The 12,531-nt window shown below is 53.1% G+C and overlaps 1 protein-coding gene across 1 annotated transcript in view; it reads left to right on the top strand.

Moving 5' to 3' along the window:
* ACOX3 (acyl-CoA oxidase 3, pristanoyl) overlaps nt 1–12,531 on the top strand; it is a 922,607-nt gene that overhangs the window by 712,365 nt on the left and 197,711 nt on the right. The window lies entirely within an intron of this gene.

Genomic DNA, 12,531 nt, shown 5'->3' with positions numbered 1-12,531 from the left:
CCCAGATAGGTATTCCCCCTGAGACAGATGCTCCCCCCAGACAGGTGCTCCCCCGCAGACAGGAAGACTTCCACCCTAACTTTGGAGCCGCCTTATTTGCAGGCCACGTGACACTGCAGCACGTCCCAGTGGCCGACAGACCCCAGCAGGTCCCAGGCTCCTGGCCTTGGATTTAAAGAGGCGAGAATCCGCAGCTCGGGCGGATCGATCTCATTTCCTTGAGAGCACATTAGCTGCCCGCGGCCTTGTGTTAATGGGCGCGGGCTCATTTCCCTCGTCCCAGCTGCGGACCCCAGTGCCCGAGCCCCCCACGCTGGCCCATGGGGAAGGAGCTCATCTGGGGAGGGGCCCACGTCTGGGGGGGGCGGTCACCTCTCCAAAGTGCTCAGAAGTGTTCAATTGCTCCCTGGGGGCACCAGCTCACTGCTAAGTGTCTAAGGACCCCACAGGATCCCCGCTGTGCCAGCAACAAGTCTGCCAAAAGCCCCGGGCTGAGCATGGAGGTCCTCCGCTTCTGGGGTCTCAGGGGTCCAGGAAGGTCGGAGAGGCTGTGGGTCTCACAAGCCGCGGCCCGGGCTGAGGACACCCCCACCGCACTCGGCGACGCGGGGCTCCGAGCAGGCCCCTGGGGCTCGGCCCCCACCGCCTCCTCTCCCCCCACCCCGCTCCAGGCACACCGGCCCCTGGGCCGCGCTGTGAACCCCCATGCGCCCCGTTTTCCACCCAAGGACTTGGCCCTCTCCCCCTGCCACCTGGAACACTCCACCCAGGACCTCAGGCGTCTGGCTGCTTCTCCTCGTTGAGACTCGGGGGGCTCTCCGTGCCCGCTCGGCCCCCCGCACAGAGCTGGCAGGGGCCGTGCGGGCCTGGAGGACAGCCGAGGCAGGGTCTTTGCGCTGAACGGTCCTGGGCGAAAACGGGCAATCTACACAGACTGCCAAGTAGTGTTTCCCCCGCGGTCATGAGAAATGAGATACTCGAGAGGGAAGTTGAGCATTTTTCTCGTGGGGGGGGGGGACGCGTCAGGCGGCCGGTCGTCCCTGGGGGTGCGGGCAGGGCCTGCCCAGTCGGTCGTGGTGAAGAGTGAGCCCCCCGCCCGAGTGCAGGCTGCGGACTTCTGAGCGTCCGCATTCCCCGTGGCGGGTGGGCTGCGTGGGCACCCTGTCCACGTGCGCAGGCCATCCTCCGTGCACCGCCCTCCCCCAGGGTTGTGAGCGCGCCCGGGGCCGGTGTCACCTGCCCCCCCACCCCAGCGTGGCTCCGGGCTCCAGGCAGCGTGGCCCATCAGGCGTCCACACTCGGGCCGGGCGGGGCTGCTGGTGTGGACCGGAGCCCACTTCCCCACCCGAGCGTGATTCTGGGATCTGATCCGCGGGGGGTGCATGCGGTGTCTGCCCGCCCGGGGACAGACTCGGTGAGGGTGCTCGTGCGCTGTGGCTCGCAGGCCAGGCCACAGGGTCGTGGTTGGCAGGCCTGGCGAGCTGCCTGGCGGGCGCATGGGGGGGGGAGGGGAGAGGCGCGGCTGATTGGCTGGGGCCCCAGAGCCAGAGAGGCGGGCTCTAGGGGGAGCGGGAAGGGAAGCCACCGGGCCATCACCAGATGTGGCCCAATTAATGGGGTCAGGAAGGGGCCGCGCAGGGTCCCTGGGGAGGGCGGCAGCTGGGTCTGAGCCGGGCCAGTCTGGTCCTCCCTGCACGCTGGCCCGGCCTCGGGCCGGCCCAGCAGATTTGTGTAAACAGGTTTGCCCCAGGACCTTGGGTTGGGGAAGCTTGTCCCTTCTCTCGGTGGCTTCCTCCAGCCTGCAACCCCACCTGCCCGGGGAGGCAGAGATGTCGGGGTGTGAGGAAGCTGCAAGCCCGGGGGACTGCCTGGAGTACAGCCTGGGGGTCATGGCGCAGCTCGGAGCAGGCCCAGCAGCCAGAGCGTGCTCTGGTTCCTGCCTGGGCCTCTCTTGCTCCAGGCCAGAAGGGACGCTTTCACAGCAGCGGGAGGAAGGAGCAGGTCCAGCCTTCTCCAGACTCGATGACCTCAGGGCCTCCTTCCCTGGGAATCTGCCAAATGACCGAGGGTGTGGCCACCAACCAGTCTTGTCACTTGTCATGTGCTGATGGGTCAAATCCATGGAAGAGAGAGACAGCGCTCTCCATAGAGAAAATACCAGGGCAGGCTTCTGATTGGCTGGGCAGGTGCATGGGGGGAGTGGGGGGTGGGATCACCAGAGGGGGCGGCTCCCTGAGGTGGGCGGGCGTATCACCCGGAGAAATGAGGGAGACGTCTGGGCAGACCAGACACCAGCGCCCCTTGACGATGGGTCAGGGCAGCAACGAGAGCCGCGGCTGGGCGAGGGCCGGAGCTGGGGCGCGGGGAGGGGGCTCGGGCAGAGGGAGTCAAAATCAGCACGGGCAGAGAGAGCAAGAGAGGACATGCGCCCGGCCTCGCTTCCTGCGGGGCAGCTGTCCGTGGTCCCCCCCGCACTGCGAGTTGATAAACGTTTCGACACGGTCGAGTGTGTGATGTTTTTCCTATTATGGATCATGCAGCTTCACTCACCCAAGCTCATGAATATTTTCTTCTAAATGTTTTATCGTTTTACGCTTTCCATTTGGGCTTCGCATGCATTTTCAGTTAATTATTCAGAAGGCGTGAGTTGAGGGGGGTCTCACTGTGCTGCCATGGCTGGCTGCTCCGGCCCCACATGAAGAAAGGCAGTCTTGTCGGGGCACCTGGGGGCTCAGTCGGTTGGGTGTCCGACTTTAGCTTGGGTCACGATCTTCTTGGGTTCGAGCCCCGCGTCGGGTTCCGTGCTGACAGCTCAGAGCCTGGAACCCGCTTCAGATTCTGTGTCTCCCTCTCTCTGCCCCTCTCCTGCTCACTCTCTCCCTCTCGCAAAAATAAAAACATTAAAGATTTTAATAAAAGGACACTGCTGTCCTATTGAATCACTTTGCATTTCCGTCAAAAATCGATCGGCCCTATGCGTGGACGGCTCTATTTCTAGACCTGGTTCTCCGTTGCATTGATCTCTGTGTCTTTTGCGAATATCGTGCTGGAGTTTTACAGGAAGCCTTGAAATTAGGTGATGCACACACGCCAACTTCTTTTTCTGTCTCTCCTGTAAAGTTGCCAGGCTGACTGTAAGAGGAGCAAGTTCCCCTAAACCCTTCGCCCAGTTTCTCCTACCGTAAGCGTCTTACGTAACCGCCAGGAGCGATCCAGGCCCAGCGCTCCCGTCGAGGGGCGCTTTTATTAAACTACAGGCTTCGGTCAGATCTCATGGTTCTCCTCTCACGGTTTTACTTGGGTCCAGACTCTCATCCATGGCCCTGTGCTGCATCAGGCTCTCCTGTTCCCTTAGTCGCGTCCCCTCTGTGCCTCCTCAGACTCTCCTTGTCTTCTTTAGTTTTAAATTTTTTTAATGGTTATTTAATTTTTAAAGAGAGAGACAGAGCATGAGCAGGGGAGGGGCAGAGAGAGAGGGAGACACAGAATTCGAAGCAGCTCCAGGCTCGGAGCTGTCAGCACAGCCCCACCTGGGGCTCGAACCCACGAACAGTGAGATCATGACCTGAGCTGAAGTCGGACGCTCAAACGACGGAGCCGCCCAGCACCCCAGGAGTCTCCTTGTCTTCTATGACCTTCGTGTTTTCTCATGAACCCGAGGGTGTCTGCATGACCAGAAAGAATGCCACAGAGGAGGGACAGCCCTCTCGGGGGCCACCTCAGGGGCTGGATCATGTGTTTGCTACGGTGGCCCTGGCCTTGATCACTTGGTTAACGTGGCACCTGCCAGAGTTCTCCTTTGTCACCAATACCATCTGGGAAGAGACACTCGGCGGTCGTGCAAGCATCCTGTCTCTCCTGACAACTGCTACCACCTGCGGGTTCAACGGTGGGCCTGGCCGGCCGCACTCATTGCTGTGGGGTTCTAGTGGTCTCGGTCCCTCGTCCTTTCTCTTATGTTCACGATGTGGACTCCTCTGTAAGAAGGAGTTGCCATTTCTGTGTGTGCGTGTGTGTGCGTGTGTGTGTGTGTGTGTGTGTTTAATGTTGCATGTGCTCAAAGATGTTTATTTTTCTCTTGGGTTCTAATCTGATAGTATCTCCTCTATTTTGTTGCTTAAATTGTTCTAGCTTTGGGGCACCTGGGTGGCTCAGTCGGTTAAGCATCGGACTCTTGATTTCAGCTCAGGTCATGGTCTCGTTGTTTGAGTTCAAGCCTTGCTTGGGACTCTCTGTCTGCCCCTCGTCTGCTCTCTCTATCTCTCTCTCAAAAATACATAACTAAACACTTAAAAAATTGCTCTAGCATCGGCCACTAGATGCTCTCTCCGATGAGCCCTGGGGTACCCACCTCTGTTTAAAAAGCAATTCCCTAATTTCCAGAATTCCGAGATGTTCTGGGCGCACCTTGGTCTTTCTCCTTGTTTCTTGTCATCGCTACGTCCTTTTCAATGAATTATTGCTCTAAAATTGTCCCTCTTTTGGGGCGCCTGGGGGCTCAGTCAGATGAGCATCTGACTTCGGCTCAGGTCATGATCTCACGTTCGTGAGTCCGAGCCCCCCATCGGGCTCTGTGCGGACAGCTCAGAGCCTGGAGCTGCTTCCGATTCTGTGTCTCCCCCCTCCCTTCCCCTCCCCACTCATGTTCTGTCTCTCTTTCAAAAATAAATAAACATTAAAAATTTTTAATTGCCCCTCTTTAAAAAAAAGATTTGTTTTCTTATCGTTGACCTTTGAGCATTTCTTGTTTTAACACGCGCACTCTGGATACAGCGCTCTGTCAGAACGCTGATTTGCCAATACTCTTCCCAGGGTGTGGCTTGTCTTCTCATTGTCTTAACAGTGTTTGGTTTTGCTCGGTTTTGTTCGGTTGTTTGGTTTGCAGAGCAGAAGTTTTAAAGTTCAGTCAAGCTCGGCTTTCCCACTTTTTTCTTTTGTGGATCATGTGAGGTGCCCTCTCTAGGAAAACGAACCCAATGCAAGGCCACGCAATTTTCTTCTGGGCTTCTGGATGTTTTATAGCCGGACGCATCTTACAAACGCACTGAGGTGACTTCTTCCTAAGGCGTGAGGTTGAGGGTTAAGTAAGGAATTAATTGCACTTGGATGCGGAAGTTTTCTAGGGCCATTTGTTGAAAAGACTGTCCTTTCTCTACTCAGTTGCTTTTGCACCCGTGTCAAAAGTCGTTTGACGCTGTAGCTGTGGGTCTCCCTGCAGGCTCTGGACCCCCTGGACCCCGCGGGCTCGCTCACTGCAGCCTGGTACAAGTCCTGACATCAGAGGCCTGTCTTGCAGCCTGCTTCATTTCGACACTTGGTGGGTGGCCCTTCCACAGACATTTTCGATTCAATGTGCGTATGGCTTCTTGATAAAAGCCTGTTGGGGTTTCCGTCGGGATTGCACTGAAGCTGTGGGTGAAATCGGGTAGAAGTGAAGTGACGTCTCAACATTCGGCTTCTGAAGCCGTAAATCCTCCTGTTATTTAGGTCTTGTTTGATGTTTTTAGCATGCAGACGTGGCACATTTAACATTATATACCTAAAGATTTCATTCTTTTTGTGTTATCCTTTGTGCATTTTTTAAAATTTCAAATTCTAATTTTTCTTAAATGTTTATTTTTGAGAGAGAGAGAGAGAGAGAGAGAGAACATGTGAGCAGGGGAGGGGCAGAAAGAGGGGGACAGAGGATCCAAAGCGGACTCTGTACTGACAGCAGACGGTCCAATGCAGGGCTCGAACCCACAAACCTCGAGATCATGATCTGAGCTGAAACCAAGTCAGACACTTAACCAGCTGACCCACCCAGGCACCCCTCAAATTCTAATTTCTCAGGGCTCGTATAGAGAAATGCATCAGATTTTTGCTCGTTGTCCATACATCTTATGACCTTTCTATACTCATTTGTTAGTTATAGATTCTTGGGGGTTTTCTGCATAGAAAGTATGTATCTGTGAATACAGAGAGATGTCTTTCTTCTTTTCTTATTCCTTGTATTTCTTTTTCTTGCTGTATTGTACCGGCTTGTACCTTGAGTGTGGGGGGTGAGAGAGGACAGTCTTGCCCTGTTCCTGATCGTAGGGGAAGAACTCACTCTTTCACCCTCAAGGAGATGTTAATGTTAAGCCCCTCCTTGGGTGAAGAAATTCCCTACTATTTCCATTTTCCTGAGAATGTTTTTCATCATGAATAGATTTTGAATTTAGTCAAATGATTTTCTTTCACTTATTGAGATAATCATATGGCTTTTCTTTAATGTGTTAACAGGGTTCATCATGTTGATTAGTTTAAAATTTTAAACCACTTTTGCATTTCTGGAATAAAGCTTGGATATTGCTGGAGTCAATTTGCTAATATTTTATTGAGGGTTTGCACACCTGTATTAGTGAGAAATACTGGTCTATAGTTTTCTTGTAAGGTCTTTGTCTGCTTTGATATGGGCATATTACTGGCCTCATGAAATGAATTGGGAAATGTTTTTCCCTATTCTATTAAGTAGGAGAGACCATGTTAAATCAGCATCATTTCTTCCTTAAACATTTGATAGAATTATTCAGTGAAGCCATCTAAAGCTGGAGTTTATTTTTTTGGTAAGATTTTAAACAACAAATTCATTTTTAAAATAGATATAGTACTATTCAGAATGTCTAGTTCTTGTTGCGTGAGTTTTTAAAAATATTTATTTACGTTTGAGAGAGAAAGAGAGACAGAGACAGAGAAACAGAGACAGAGAGCAAGTGGGGGAGGACAGAGAGAGAGGGAGACACAGAATCTGAAGCAGGTTCCAGGCTCTGAGCTGTCAGCACAGAATCTGCTGTGGGGCTTGAAGTCATGAACTGTGAGATCGTGACCTGAACTGACATCAGACACTTAACCGGCTGAGCCACCCAGGTGTCCTTTGTTGGGTGAGTTCTGATAGTTTGTCATTTAATCTGAATCATGACATTTACAGCAGCCCATGTCATCTTTTTAATGTCTGGGACGTCTCTAGTGATAAGCACTCTCTTCTTGCTGATACTGGCAATTTATGCCTTGTCTTTTCATTTTGGCATTTGTGCTAGCAGTTCATGATTTATCAATCTTTAAAAATAACTCAGCTTTTGGATTTGTTGATTATTTCTACTGTTTTCAATTTCATTCATTTCCTTTCAGATCTGTATGCTTTCATTCTTTCTAACTGCTTTGAATTTATTTTGCTCTTCTTTTTCTAGCTTCTTCAAGTGGAAGCTTAAATTATTGACTCGAGACCTTTCATTTTCTTTAATGTAAGCACTTCAATACTATGACTTTCCCTCTAAGCACTGTTTTAGCTGCATCCCACGAATGTTGGTAAGTTTTATTTTCACATTCATTCACTTTAAGACATTTTTGAATTTCCCTTGGCACTTACTCTTTTACCTATAGTTATCACAAGTCTGTTGTTCAGTTTCTAAATGTTTATTTTCTTTCCTGGTAGCCTATGGCTATGGATTTCTAGTTTACTGTTATGGTTGACAATTGACAGATTTCTACTTTTTAAGATTTTCTGAGTTTTGTTTTATGATCTGGGTTTATTCCCCTATTGTTGGGTGGAGTGTCCTATATATGTCCTCTATCTAAGGTCTACTTTATTCTTACTGATCTTCAGTTTGTCTCTCCAGATAGAGCTTTCACTCGCCAGAGTTGACATCTCCAGTGTAACTGTGGACTTGTCTACGTCTCCCTCCAGCTCCACCAGTTTTTGGCTCTTATATTTTGTTTGTCTTTTTATTCTTGCTCCAATATTTTGAATCTTTGTCATTAGGTACATACACATTCAGGACTGTTATGAGTTCATGGAGAAAGGACTCCCTATTGTTCTGTGATGTCCCTCTGTATCTTTGACAACATTCCTTTTTCTAAAATCGACTTGTCTGATAATAATAGGGTTACTACAGCCTTTCCTTTTTTTTTTTTTTTGCTTAGTGTTTGTATGGTTTTTTTCATCATTTCACTCTTTATAACTTATTTATATCTTTATAGTTAAGGTGGGTCTTCTATAGACAACATGAAATTGAGTCTTGATTTTTTAATTCAATTCTGACGCTCTCTGCCTTTACCTCGTATCTTTAGATAATTCGCATTTACTGTGATCATTAATGTGGTTTGAGTAAAATCTACAATTTTGCTGTTTTATCATACCATTTATGTTTTGTTTCTCCTTCCTGATTTCTTTTTGCCTTCTCTTGTAGTAACTGGGCATTTATATTATCCCATCCCATCTCCTGTACTGAGCTTTTATTTATGCCTCTCACAAAAACTTTCAGTGGTTGTCCTTTGGTTTAAATATGTATCTTGAATGGGGCACCCGGGCAGGTCCGTTGAAGTGTCCGACTCTGGCTCAGGTCATGATCTCGCAGCTTGTGAGTTTGAGCCCCGCATCGGGCTCTGTGCTGAAGGTTTGGATTTTGTGTCTCCCTCTTTCTCTGCCCCTCACTTGCTTGCTCTGTCTCTCTCTCAAAAATAAATAAATAAATAAATAAATAAATAAATAAATGAATATGTCCCCCGAGTGAGCCAGAGTCTGCCTTCAGATAATACTGTATCACTTCACATGTAGCGTGAGGACCACAGGACCATGCTATTTCCACCTCCTCCTGGTCCTTTGTGTGATTACTGTCATGTCATCACTTCTACATTTGGAACACACACTGCTACGCGTTTTATGTTCGACGATGTATCCTTTAAAGCTTTTTTACATTTATTTTTTTTTTGAGAGAGCGAGCGAGCGAGCTAGAGTGAAGGAGAGAGAGAGAGAATGAGCAGGGGAGGGGACGCGGGAGAGGGAGACACAGAATCCGAAGCAGCTCCAGGCTCCCAGCTGTCAGCACAGAGCCCGATGCGGGGGCTCGAACCCACGAACCGTGAGACCGTGACCTGAGCCAAAGTCGGACGCTCTACCCACTGAGCCGCCCAGGCGCCCCTGAGACAGTGAATCTTTTAGAGCAATCTGAAGTTGGGGGAAATGAGTGTGATTACGCCATCACTCCCTGCGTGGAGCTGAGTTTCAGCCTAACACCAGGGCTCCCCGCTGAGGAACTTCTTCAGCATTTCCGTAGGTCCATTTAAAACGCCTTTCCTCAAATTCGGCTTGCTCGAGAAAGTTGCTGTTTCTCCTTCATTTGGGCAAAGACCTTTTTTCTGGGCTGATGGTTTTCTCTTTCAGCCCTTTGGAGATCCGTCCCGTTGTCTTCTGTTCTCACAGGGTTTCTGGTGAGAATTCTGCTGTGAATTGTCTTCATTCGTTTGTGTATAACCCTTCTTTCTTCCCTCTGGCTGGCTCTAATATTTTCTCTTTGTGTTTAGTTTTCAGCAGTTGGAGTACAATCCGCTTAGATGTGGTTTTGTTTGTTTGTTTGGGTTTTTGCTTTTATGCTTGCTGGTGTTCTTGGAGCTTCCTGTCTCTGCTTTTTTTTTTTTTTTAGAGCAATTTTAGGTTCACAACAAAACTGAGAGGGAGGGACAGAGATTTCTCACATGTGTGCAGCCTCCCTCACTGTCAACGTCACTCACCGAGGGGGCAACACGTTCCCGGCTCCCATTACGGTATCACAGGTCACAGGATCACCGCCCCGAACACCTCCTGCTCCTCCCCGCCTCCTCTGGGCTTCTCGGAGCTGCGTTTTGGTGTCTGTCGTTCATGTCAGTATGTTCTTGGCCGTCATCTCCGTACCCGTTTCTCCTGCTCCCTCTCCTGGAACTCCAGTCGTGCACATGTCACAACGTTCCATATCGTCTCCCAACTCCTGTGTGTGCCATTCAGCTTCACTTTCATTCTTTTCTTTCTCCCAGGGCGGTTAGCCTTCTTGACGTGTCTTCAAGCTCGGTGATTCTTTCCTCGGCTGCGCAGCGTCTCCCGATCAGCCCACTGAAGACTTCGCTCCTCTCCGGACATGGTTTTCCTTTCGAGCGTTCCCATTTGATTCTGGCTGACGTTTTCCGCCTCTCTGCCGACACGCCTGAAAACGCATGTCATCTCCCTTTTCTATGAGAGCCTCGGACATATCGCTCATAGTTTTTTTAAATTCCAGGTCAGATAGTTCCGATCCGTGCGTCATAGCTGAACTTGCTTCTGATGTTTGCTTTGTCTCCTCCGAGGGGGTCTTGGGTTCCTTGTCCTTTTGTGTGCCTCAGGACCGTTCGTGAAATGCCACACAGCTTCTGGGGGCCACACCTCCTTTTCGGCTAGACCTGTAGAGTGGGGTCTTCACGTTACTTCGGCCACAGGTCGGGCTGGTTTGAGGCGCTGGTGTGCGCCCGCTGCCGCTCTGGGCCAGCCTCGGCCCCAGGCCCGCAGGTCCCTGCTCTCCGTTCTACTGCCCGTGTCCCCGCCGCAGTCCTGGGCTCAGCACTGAAGGCTGCCCCTCCCAGCAGTGGGGGCTCCCCCCGCCAATTTCTCTTGGTTTCGCATCGAGTGTTCGAGGTCCCAGCTCCGTGGTGGACTCGGGAGGGTACTTCTTGCCCTTCCACCATGCCGCTCTTCCCTGCCCCAGGTCCAAACCACTCCAATGCCCGTGTCCCTGGGCTCTTCCAGACTTTTCTTTGAGTGCCTGGTGGGTTAGCCAGGAAGAGCCTATAGAACATGGGGACGCCCCCAAATTGCAGAGGCTCCTGGGGTCGGACACTGTGCCGCCCGCACCCACCTTTGCCAGCCCGTCCCCTATTCCTACCACTCTTGGCGCTGACGTCCACGTGTGTCCCCCCGGGGGAGTGCAGGCTCGCGTCCCCCCGCCCTCCGTGAGACGCTTGTTACTGTGTGACCTCGGCTCTCTGGCGGCTGGTTTGCTGGACGGTTTTGTCATCATCTTTTTAATGTCTGACCCGCCCTCATCTCGTCTCCCCTTTGCGATGGGCTTCAGAGAGGACACCCTCTTGTCCACCTGGATGTGCCGCCCGTGAGCCTGGCAGTGGTGACAGCGGGGACATCCTCTTTTGTTCTGACGGAGCCCCCTCTTGGGCAGAGGGAAGGGCTCACAGCCAATCCCCCTCCGCAGGTTTGGGGACAGCCCACTGCTTTTGTAACCTCTGGTTTTTCCACGGATTCATGTCGGGCTTTGGTTCAGCCTCTGCCCGCCCGCTGGCTCTCTGCCCCTCCGAAAGGAGAAGATGCACAGCCACTCTCGAAAAAGCCTCTGCCTGGACAAGCTCTTGTCACGTCTGCTCACGTTCCCCTGGCCAGCGCCCATCCCGGGGCGCCAGACCCTCTACCCACAGGATGGCACTACAAGTCACCTACAGGGAGCAGTGATGTCCCCAGACTGTGATGAGTGACTTCCCAGGAACCGTGTTCTCCAGCCACGGAGCTCTGTGCGCTGGGCTCTGTGAGGGCTCCTCTCCGTGCATGTGGGTGGGTTGTGCACACTGGGGGAGGGCCCGCTGCGGGGGTCCCAGTTTGGAAGTGAGTGGTGCCGTGTCCAGGCTGCAGAGCTGAGGCGGACTTATTGGACTGGGGGCTCGTCAGCATTGGGAGAAAAGCTAGATGGTCTCCCCCAGGCCGGACCGCCAGTGGGTAGAGGGCCCACATCCACACCAACGCAGACCTCCTGCTGCACTCACCACAAGTTAGCGGAAAAGGAAAAGACGCAGAAGAAAGACCCCCAATTGTCCCGCTGCGCAGCGCCCTAAGGTGCCAATACCCTCTGTGTGTGGTGGGGAGGCCCTGGGTCCCCCGTGGGTCCCGTCCTCACGCGTGTGTGAGCTGGGTGTGGACGGTCATGAGGACTGCGCTGGGGACGGTCTTCTGTCCTCTGAGTGGGGCACAGGGCAGCAGGGTGAGGGTCTGCAGTGGACGGGAGCCAGGAGAGGCTCAACTCCGGGGGTGTGGGCCTCTCTGCTGCGCGCTGGGGGCCAGGAGGGGCACAGAGGCCGCGGACCACGCTGCCCCCGCCCCCAGGCCCCTGCTCTCAGCCAGTTCCGAGCAGGTGATGCCATGATTACGCCCACCCTCCGGGGCCGAGCTCCAGAGCCAGTTCTGCAGCCGCGGCCTTCCCCATTTCCCTTTGTCCACGTCCGCGTGGCCGGGCTGCAGGCCGGGACAGCGCTGCCCCCCCCTGCCCCCGCGGGGCAGAGGGGACACCGCCGCGCTTAATCTGTCTCGGGGAGCTGACCCGTACGTGGAATCTGTCGGGCGACCCGGGGCTCTCCAGCTTAAGGATGCCCGATTTCACTCCGGGTCAATCATCCCCCAGGCTGCCCGAGGCTTTGGGGCCCGGTGAACAAACGCCTGCCCTCTTCCCACGGACTGCCGCATCTGGAAGCTTCCATCTGGGCGGTGGGCAGGGCTGACGCGGGGAGGCCACGCAGCACCTCCTCACACGGGTCCCCACACCCCCAGCGCGCTCTGTGCCGCTCACAGGACCTGCCGGGCCGCGCTTCCTCCCGATAATGAGGCCCTTGTTCCGCGGGGCCCAGGCGCGCCCGCCCCCGGCCGGGGCTCCCCACGTTCGCGGCCGCGCCGTTGGGTCAGCAGCGTCCGGGCCGGGGGACTTCTCCTGCATTTTACATGACCGCAGGGGC

This window comes from Suricata suricatta, chromosome 1, assembly GCF_006229205.1.
Source record: "Suricata suricatta isolate VVHF042 chromosome 1, meerkat_22Aug2017_6uvM2_HiC, whole genome shotgun sequence".
In the NCBI taxonomy this organism is placed as follows: domain Eukaryota; kingdom Metazoa; phylum Chordata; class Mammalia; order Carnivora; family Herpestidae; genus Suricata; species Suricata suricatta.
Note: the sequence above shows the minus strand (reverse complement) of the source record. Positions and strands in the feature narration are given on the sequence as shown.